This window comes from Ischnura elegans, chromosome 2 (assembly GCF_921293095.1).
Source record: "Ischnura elegans chromosome 2, ioIscEleg1.1, whole genome shotgun sequence".
Lineage (NCBI taxonomy): Eukaryota > Metazoa > Arthropoda > Insecta > Odonata > Coenagrionidae > Ischnura > Ischnura elegans.
This window is the reverse complement of record NC_060247.1, coordinates 61,334,781-61,346,222: the sequence shown is the minus strand read 5'-3', so window position 1 is coordinate 61,346,222 and position 11,442 is coordinate 61,334,781.

Here is an 11,442-nt window from a genome sequence, read left to right as displayed (position 1 = left end):
AAACATGAAAATTAGGAAATCCACTAAAAAAATCCGCTTATACATGCCTTGGTCTACCTCCCGGTGTAGTTTGAATAAAGAAATTATATTTCTTAAAAGCCATTGTTATGCTTATTTATGTTTTTTAAATTTTTTATTATTTAAATACCGTAAGCTAAATATTATTAAAATCAGTACAGCCGCTCTTGATTAAAAAATGGTGTAACTAAACTGTTCAGTGATTAATAGGCGGAACGAAGTTTGCCGGGTCAGCTAGTTGAGTATAAGCCATTTTTTAACAACGGATGTAAATCCACATCTTTTCTCCTTCATTGCCAGATACATATTTATATACATAAAGCTTATGATAGATTATACTTCCTATGTGAAGGCTTATAGTCTTACACTTATATTCTATAAGGCACATTTTTTACTTCAAATGATTCATCTCCTTTCTCGGTAAGTGTATGCACTTTCTCCATACCTCTGGCATCATTCCCAATGTCCTTTGTTCAACGCCTACCACGTATTCCGAACAATTGTCTAGCGCTATAATTCGACCCTCAAAAGCTTCCTACGCATTGACCTTTGCACTTGAAGATGGGTGGCATGCTTATTACCGAGTTTTCCTCAAGTCTGCTCCACCTATTTACCCTAGGATTTGCCAAGATTATTAGGAACTTTCTCTAATAGTCGTGGGCTCCTCAACGCCGAGAATGGAAGCTTATTAATTTAATTTCCAACATGCTCAGTCACCTCTTTCGTGTTTGTTACTCGAAAGTTAATGGCTTATAATACATCCGGAAAATTGATTTATATTACTCTGGGAGAGGAGAAATATAGACCTACGTTGATTGATGCCCTGGGACGTCCCATGCCTTTTCTTTAGCGTATTCATTTCAATTTCAGGAAAGAGGTAAAAAAATATCTATGTCAAAAACAAGCAATACTCACGTGGATGCATGTTTTAAGAAATCGTTCACTTAGAATAAATAGAGTGGTTTCCTATTATTTTTTATTGCCTAAATCGAAAGATTATTACTCCTGGAGTACGTATTTCACGCATTTAGATTTTTAAATGACGATATCTATTTTTCGCGATTAAACGAAAAGTGAAAAATTTCAAGCGCGCGAAAACGCGACGGCTACGTAGGAATGCTGGGTAAATCCCGTGTTACGTCGTTCTGGTTCCCGCTGCCGCACAGTGGGCTGAAATCGAAAAAAGCTGGACAAAACCTCGAAAATGGTTTTTTTGAGTATGGAAGTTGAAACTTTGCACAGTTGTTACCAACACATTAGTGCATTATTTGACGCAAAATCTTTTTCATAGGTTAATTTTTTATATGAAATACATAGCCCCAAAGTTGAACAAATTTGGCGCAAATTGCCCGCTTTGAATTTTTTTCGAAATTCAGCATGTTTAAACTAATGTCACACCTTTAGTAGTAATTCAATAGCAACAAAAATTCATAAAATTGTTAAACGGTTTGTTATCATTGATTACCATCAACTTTCACGACTTAGTTGCCGTATTTGTGACCAAAACGATACAAAATGGCGGACCCTGTTTTTCGTCGAATTTTTGTGTTTATGTAGGATTTTAAAAAAAGGATCACCGAGTTACCTCGAGATATTTACACCACATATATAACAAAGTATGTAGATTATGATAATCGGAAGTACAGCTGCGACCACCTGCGACGCCGAAATTAAGATCGATTTTTCGAACGTGCGGCACCGCCCGGAGCTGGCTGCTGGCCACGGGAATTGCCGTACTCGACGGATGTTGGATAGTGAATCATTTTAAGCAAATTTATTGTATAAAAGCTATAATATATTATTAATACATTTATTTTCCTTTTGTTGTAACCTGATTTCTTTACTGTCTTACAATATTTATCGTCGATGCAGTACAAAATGGCGGACGCTAATTTCAGTAACATTTTTGCCCGTGTGTGGCTGTATAAAAAGAAGGACCCCGAGTTGCTCTCAGATATTTACATCGTAATTGCATATAGCCTTTTAGAGTCTCCATCCACAGAAATAATCTGTGTCCGTTCGCAACAAACACAATAAAATCGATGTTTTTACCGTGCCGCGCAGTCCGCGGCTGCTCCCTGGGCGCATGGAATGTCGTGACGCAGCGTACATCATAAAGCGCTATGAAGTCTGCTGTGGATACGTTTTATTCCAACATAATTATTACCATTTCATTTCAATTTTGGTTTGTTGTCACTTTTGGTAAATGAATTCGCTCCTCCATCAATATTTACTGACAAGTGACTATTTTTCAAATTCCCGAATGCAAACTAGCTAACTTGAAACTCTGACAATTCCGCATGTGCATTTTACCCCTTGGATGGGTAAATCGGCTATATTAGCCTGCTTCTAGCCTCAAACACGAAATAGATTTTACAACCAGCCGATCAGCCCGCAGCTGGTTGGTATTTGCCCGTCCACCCTCTACGGTAGTTGCGAAAAGGGTCTTTTTATGACCCCACGTTGCTCGTGTGCGGTCCCTTTTACCTTTTTCGGAAATTCCGTTTCCAGAAAGAAATGCATATATGAATTTAGTTTTGAATATAGGTACAGTGAAAGAGGTTAGTTCTGCTGTGGTGATTTTGGATGCACTCGGATACACGCGCTTTGGATATTGAGAACTCCGGGGAATCTAATCGGTTTTCTGCTTTAACTGCATTGGCGGTGTCAATCACTCATTCACCAGTCATCTATCATCGAAACTTGTAAGAGATTTTAATTTGTAGTTCTTTATATTTTGCCTCGTGCTATAAGCAATTTCCCTTTTTTTATTTACCTTGAACGCCTCTAGAATTGACCCTTTCTTTAATTTTCATGTGTGTTACTTGTTATTGGTAACTCGTTATGCTGCGTACCCGGATGGCATAGAGATTACAGAAATATCGTGCGAAGTCAATCTACAAAGTCTCCTCTCGCACACTGCCTCACGGATCCTAGCTTTCGTGGCAACTTTTCCTGATGCCAGAAGTGAATTGAAGTGCACTCTGATTTGTAAATATGGTTTCGACGGCAGTTCTGGGCATTCGCAGTATAAGCAAGTTTGGCAACAAGAGCCCAGGTCGGAGGAATATTTGTTTATGAGTTCTATGGTACCCCTTAGATTGCTGGATGATAATATAGGTAATATTTAAAAAATGCGCCCAGGGAGCAGCCGCGGACTGCGCGGCACGGTAAAAACATCGATTTTATTTTGTTTGTTGCGAACGGACACAGATTATTTCTGTGGATGGAGACTCTAAAAGGCTATATGCAATTACGATGTAAATATCTGAGAGCAACTCGGGGTCCTTCTTTTTATACAGCCACACACGGGCAAAAATGTTACTGAAATTAGCGTCCGCCATTTTGTACTGCATCGACGATAAATATTGTAAGACAGTAAAGAAATCAGGTTACAACAAAAGGAAAATAAATGTATTAATAATATATTATAGCTTTTATACAATAAATTTGCTTAAAATGATTCACTATCCAACATCCGTCGAGTACGGCAATTCCCGTGGCCAGCAGCCAGCTCCGGGCGGTGCCGCACGTTCGAAAAATCGATCTTAATTTCGGCGTCGCAGGTGGTCGCAGCTGTACTTCCGATTATCATAATCTACATACTTTGTTATATATGTGGTGTAAATATCTCGAGGTAACTCGGTGATCCTTTTTTTAAAATCCTACATAAACACAAAAATTCGACGAAAAACAGGGTCCGCCATTTTGTATCGTTTTGGTCACAAATACGGCAACTAAGTCGTGAAAGTTGATGGTAATCAATGATAACAAACCGTTTAACAATTTTATGAATTTTTGTTGCTATTGAATTACTACTAAAGGTGTGACATTAGTTTAAACATGCTGAATTTCGAAAAAAATTCAAAGCGGGCAATTTGCGCCAAATTTGTTCAACTTTGGGGCTATGTATTTCATATAAAAAATTAACCTATGAAAAAGATTTTGCGTCAAATAATGCACTAATGTGTTGGTAACAACTGTGCAAAGTTTCAACTTCCATACTCAAAAAAACCATTTTCGAGGTTTTGTCCAGCTTTTTTCGATTTCAGCCCACTGTGTGCCGCAAGTGAGGTGACCTTGGGGCGAGGCCCTTAGCGCTGATACGACGCAGGATGCTAGCAGGTAGCAAAGTACCCTGCTAGCTGGTAGCGCTTGGCTTAAATTAGGATTATTAATACCTTATCAAACGAAGGAAACTTTCCGACCTTAGGCAGTTATAAAAGGTGATTATTAAGACATGTTTTCCTGATCTCTGTGCCTCATGCATGCATTGGTAACCTCAGATGATGTAAAACTGCTATCTAGTCGTATAGAAACTAGGTCCCTGTGACGTCACGTGGAGTGGAATCGCATGGGCGCCAATCTGGCCTTTTTCAAATGAGGTAAAAATTGACCATTGCGATTCGTCTAAACTGGGATTTCTAAAGCAAATAATTTGTATATTATGAATACACTAATGGTGAGTAGGGAACCGCAATCAATACATTTCGTTTTCTTTGATGAAGGAAACTACCCTATTTGGCGTGAAACCATAAACCTTTGATACAACTAATAAAAAAACTGCCTGGATGAAAGAAACAGTTAAGTTCACTAGATCTATCTACTTGCGGGTTCCTTCACCATCGTTAATTCCGTTAGTGGTCCAGTAAAGCAATGCCACTGGCTAGTCCATGATTATTTCCTAACCAAAGCAAGCATACTGTAAGAGACTACAGAACAAAATTTATATTTTCTAAAGAAATTAAAATATTTCACATAAATACATATTCATCATGAAAGAACAAACTTTAAACTTAAAAGCTTGTTTTTTCATGATGAATACACAAAATTTTCACGAAATATCATATTATCAAAAATATCCAAATAGCTAAACATGGTTCGAATGCTAATTTCCAAGGTTAAGCAAAATGTTATCAATGAAATACTCCAAAAAATAAATACAAGACAAATTGGTTACAAACATTTCCATACATAAAAACCACTAGCATTTTTTACCATAGCTTCAAATTCAAACATATAAACAAAATAGAGTGAAAATAGTGAGGAGATGGATAAAGATAAGCTTTAAGATAATTATTATGACAGTGCCTACCTAAGCTTCCAACAACCCCCTCCTAGTGATTACTGAGCATGCAAGTTAGATACTAATCATTCATCTCCATAGCTGCCTGACAATGAGGGAAATAAAAACACAGTATTAAGTGGCTAAAATTCAATGTTTATACTATTTGAAGCATCGCAATTTTAACAGCATGACGAAGAAATGTTTACGGACAAAAATTTGTTTCTATGGCGATGCAAACTGGGATTAATCAACGTCGATCGTAGGACGATGTTGGAATTTATCTGGACCGAATTCCAAAGACCAGCCGGGTGACCTTAGGCACTGATTGATACTTGGCACGGGATTTAAGGCGCGTGCTCTTAAGTGATTGCGATTTCCATGCAGCTGGCGTAATCTAACATCCGAAATGATAATCTACTTAAGGGCAAACGAGCCGAGAACAGAAATAAGTTTGACCTTGATGAGAAAATACTTCACCCGCTGCCATGACGGGCGAAAGGCACTGCAAAATAATTGCAGCCCGAAGTCAAGAGCGCCAAGTGAGCTAAAGTCCATTAAATTCTGTGAAAACAGAGATAAACTCAAAAGCAAATTCCACGCTCTTTGAAGAAAGGAGAAATATTTCGCGCGAAGGGCCCCAAATAAATTAGTGTTACTATTGGACTAAATGATTACAGTCACATCTAAGAGAATATTAATTTTTATCAGAATCTCATATTTCCTTCCCAGCCATATTTTTATTAGAGTTTTCTTCATTAGCATTACTCAATTTTGAATTCAAAATGGAAAACTATCATAGAATACATTTGAAAATATTGACAAAAGAAATTATATATATTGATGTGTCTAAAACTTAACGAGTTCTTGCTAAAAAAAAGTTGAGTATTTCAAATGTTAATGCCAAGACAATTACGCTTCATTTTCTGTACCATGAAGATCTATCCTTTGACTTTAGATCGAAATAACGATGGAAAAAATAAGTAGAGAAGTAAATATAAGAAAATAGGTAACAGATTTTGTGTAGGCTCGTAAAATATGTTTAGAGTTAGAAATCATGAGAAAAAAATAATTGTGGAGAAATTTACACTCGGGACTACTGCAGAGAGATGCCGACAATCGGGAGACGGGAACATGTAATAAACTTAATGCCCCCACAACAAGGGTTAGTCCATAAATTGTACTGATAAACATTACCCATCAAGTCCTCGCTGCCAGATGTATTGAGAGGTCGGAGAGCCGCTCTCTGTGAGCTATCTTAGAGGGAAAACCGGAAGCGTTCGATGAAGGCAGTCATTTTATGACGATTTAGTCTGGAAATGACCGCTACTCCGCTGCGGCCGTTATTTTGCATGTGTCGCTCAGAGGGTTGGCTGGCATGGTGAGCGCCCATGCCAATTGATTGCCCGGAATGTGCGGGCGAGTTCTGCTCCCTTTGAGAGCGAAATGGCAGAGCGTTTGAGAGAGAGAGTCAATCATCGGAATTGTTGGAATCCATGGAGCTCCTTGGAGAGAGGGAAACGTTTCAATGCACAGAACAAGAGCCCTTGCACGCACCGTCACGGAACAACGATCAACGTGTCTTCACTTCGTTCCAGAACAACGAATGCTAATTGGGGCGATCTGGATCATCTTTGGCATACGTTCCGTTTAGCACTGTGAAAGAAGCGTACATGCGCGACAGAGCGAGAAGAGAACTTGAATAAAACTTTGAAGAGGGAGATTTTTATCCTGGTGGTTGGACGGCTCATATCATTTAAATATTCAAAAATAACTTGAAAGATTAAGGTATTTTTCTGTTCAAAAAGCAAACATACTACTAAGTTTCATTTAGAGCCCATCAAACTGCGCAAAATTTCAACTGATTATTCCTTATCTCTTATCCACAAACATTTCTCATTTTCGAATATCAATTAATGACTTAATCTGTCGCTATTATCTGGATAAACTTGAGGAAAAAATTGCCATGAATACTGCTATAATATTTATTTTATAAAGGATCGGCAAAAAATTAAGTATTGAAATACGTTTTGCCGGATCAACCTAAGAATGTACAGTTAAAGAGATTTAAATATATTAACCTGTAATTTGTAAATGCCGGTCGTATTTACCTGTAAATACGTATTTAAAGGACATTGGATGTATAACTAATTAAACTTCCAAGGTTTATAGATAAAACAGGTGATTAGGAAAAATATAAAATTATAGCTAATATAAATTGATTACAATGAGGCACACATCTTCACTTCAAGGATCACAGCTAGTGTTTGTTCTTCATGTTGGATAATTTCAACGCACTGAAGGTCGTCACACCTTCAGTGTTCCAAGAGAAAAGCACAAAGAATTCATGATAATAATAATTAGAAGTCTTTTATGCAGTAAAATAGCATTTCTGAAAATAATACCACGCTTGCTTAATTATTCTCATAAACGAAATATAAAAGCTTAATTGCCGAGCTAACTTATATTATCCTCCGAATTTGATCCACCAAATTACTCCTTCAGATTCATATATAAATTCAACTAACCCTAAATCTAGAAAAAGTATCAGTGGGCACTTTATACTAGTCGGTAAATATGAGCAAGAATTTGCATCATTCAATACTTCAATTTGTGAGATGGATTGCATCTATCAGTGTAAGGAAGAGCTTGTAAAAATGTATTAATAATGGAATGTGGAGTTGGTTAGCAAGAGAGAGAGGCATGTTCATCTCTCCCATGATGCTGCATCGAACTTCATTGGCTTTAAATAGTTAAACACTCGCTATCATTACTACGATGAATTCCTTTAATATAATTGAATATTCCCTTCGTTACCTCGAGCGTCCGTCCGCGCCGAGGTATGGTAAAGCGTTCCCATAAGGTTACGCGTCTCGCCTCCGGTAGGCTACACGTCGTAGTGACCCGATTCCTGATTGTGCGTGCTCTAAATTTCCCGTCCGCCCTGCCATTGCGTGCCTTTGGTTCTCCGCAGGGCGTCAATTATTTCGGAGGATTGCAAAAGAGGGAAACACAGACAGCTGTCCTCCTTGGGTTTAAGTCAAGTTTAAATATTATAAAGCAAAGGATCATGGGAGACCTTAAAGGACCTTATCTAAGAATAAACACTGCAAAAATAAATCATCATTGGATATAAAATTTCACCATCCAAATAACTTTACATCACCCTCTAGGTGTACTACCTACAATAAGGTAATACAATTTTAACTGCTAAAGCATCCATCGTACCATTCAATGGCAAAGGAATTTTTCGATTCCACATTTTAAAATAGTTGTGGTCATACTTCAAAATTTTTTCAATTAAAAATATATATTTTTTTTTAATCTTGAGAATGAAAAAGGGAAAAAGGACATTTTTTCCCCTCTAGAATTCTACTCATGAGGCGACGAAGTACGAAAATCAGTGTTTTACAACTTAAGACAACAAGACATATAGAGGTGATATTTACTTATATAATTATAAGACAGATAGGGGTCATATCAAGGACATATACTTTTGAGACAATAAAACATATGTTCAAACGTTTGCTGTAGGCGCTAAAATTTATGAATCAGTCATGGGACAAATCGCTAACAATACCTCGACCCATTACTAAATTGGACTAAGAGAAAGTTATGGCCTCAAAATAAAAAGGAGGGTTACACGAGTTATTGTGTAAGTTATTGGCGGAAAAGAAAAGGGTGGACCCACGAATGGACGAAAAACTGAGGAAGAAAGCATTGCTTATACTTTGACGTTGTGATGACGTATGATGCCGATGGGAAAAGTTTTCATGGCTGAGAGAGAACGAAACAACAGAAGCGTGCACGGCGGGCGGACGAAAAACAGGTCGGATATTTCAAAAATCTTTTTTGGCGTATTTTTCCCAGAAAAGGCGTCTGGGATTTTCTAACACATGTTTCACTAAATCTAGCATGGCAATCTTTCCCCCATTTCCTATTGTGCTCTTGCTCTCTCAACCAAAGCATGTTGAAATTAGGAGAGGAGCACTCGAGGAAATTTACATGACAAAAAACCTTCCCGTAACAATAATATTCAGTTTATCTATTTCATAAATGTGATATTTTTTGAACGCGGAGTTTTTTTTCGATTCAAAGTGAATTATTCGAATGTTTATGACTACACAGGGAAGTAGGATGATCGGACTATACCTACGACAATAGCTTTCCCATAGCATGTCTAAATACTTCCATCAATTATAATTTTTCATAATTACCATTCATTATAATTGGAACGTGGCTCCTGATAGTTTCTTTTGTTTGCATGTGCAAATACTAATAATTTAAGTAAAATTTTTGAAAGATTTTTTCATCAAAATAAGGTCTTCAACGAAAAAACGTTTGAAGTAAGCAAACATTTCAACAAAGAAATTACGCTGAACACGAGTTTGAAAGTAGTACTCATCCGGATATTCCTCATCAGCGAATGTTCTAATTTACGAGGGCCGCAGTCGAAGATATTCTGCAAGTATTAAATTTTCATTTATATCCACATAATACCACGCAAAACGCCTGAAAAAGGTGTGTGGGCTGTTCTAGGACACCAAACATTTACAAAAAGAAGAGAAGGCGCGAGTTGGAGATAACTGACTACTAAGCCTCGACTACCATTCATAACAGTCCTTCATTGCTCGGAGGAAAGACAAATGCCCTTACCTATCCGTTCAGCGATGGATATCTCTCATTCTATCTTTTCTGACGTAACTAAAACCTCTGAGGTTATATTAAGAATTCCTCAGTGTTGCTCTGCACACGGAGACACGCCGTTGAAATAATGAGGCCGTCATTGGATGAATTTTAGCCCAATTAAAAAAGATAATTCGAAGCTTTCGAAACCCCGAATGCGTCTTCCTTATTGAAATTATTGATAGTTACTGAAAATCAAGTAGACAAGGCCATGCTCAACTGATCGAAGCTTCTGAACAGAAAACGTACATTTCCCAAGCCCCGCAAACTCTTACAGCCTAATTACTGCCGAGGTACCAGAATTATGATTATTACATGGCACAATCAATGACAGAAATTGAACCAGTCAACCTAAACATGATAGACTTAGTCAAATCGATCGATGATTAGAAATGTCACTAATACGTTAAATCATAGTAGAAATCTAGGAGTTATGCTTTTGGTTTCGACGTTGAGGCGATCTCCTAAAAATTCAGCAAGTTTACAAGCAAGTCCTTCGTAGTAAGAATCGAAGTCTCGTATGGCGGCGCGCGCAGAATTAGACTTTAAAAAAGAATATAATAGATGCTGTGGCCAGAGGTAGAGATTTTTCATCTCCGTCTACAAATTACCGTGCAAAACACCACTAGGGTGTGCGGCACGGGAAAATTCCACACCAGGCATACAGCACTCATCCCTGTTTTAAACTAGAAACTCGCTCCCTTGCCGGACACCGGCCAAGCACACAGGTCAGTGAAACGTGATCAGATCAGAAACTAGGAGAGTGCTAAGGACACGAACATGCTACCATGAATATAAAACTACAAGTCAGTAATCGAACCACGAAAAGTCAGTGTAGTGAGTTATTGATGTATGAGTTATAGAATTCCGAAACAGGTAATGTACACAGTCCATACCATAGTACCACGTCTATTTGCAATAAATTGCCGTCTGATGTAAAAAAATTAATAATTTAAATATCTTCAAAGTTAGAGAAAAAATACCTTCTAAAGCACCTCTGCTATTCATTAGAAGAATATTTATTATAAGTGAACCATCTCTTCCAGCCATTGTACATAACTCATTTTATCTCTTTTATTCTACTGTACTTTTATACATGAGTATGTTTCATATTTTACATGTGAGGTATGTATCGCTATTTATAGTTTGACTTGCCTGATGTTTGTAAATGCAAGCCAACCTGGCCAATAATTATTAATTTAATAAGTTATTAATTATATATGCGGAGCCTATTTCACCTAGTCCGAGTCAAGCCATCATAGAGCTAAACTATCGCAGTTATAAGTATCCCTTATTGTCGACCGAAAAAATGATTTCTCAAATTTATCGGTTCTACAATCTATTTCCCCAATCTTATCCTTGTAATCTTTCTACCATAAAAATTAGGTTCTCTCAAAATATCTTGAACAGCAAGCAAAAAGTATTCTAATAGAAATTTCCGCAAAAGATTAAATCTGAAAATTTTCCTTCGATCGGTTACACTTTCCCGTTCTGGATTCCTAATTAATACAGTTACACCACAATGTTTATCGTTTCCAGAGAAGCAATAAAAAGAAGAAAATGGTAGGGTCACCAAGCTCAGGACAAGGTTCATGGCAAAATTAATTTTTTTTAAATCTTATCAATTACTCTTCTCTCAACTTTCTCTTGACATTTTTCACCATTTCAAAATA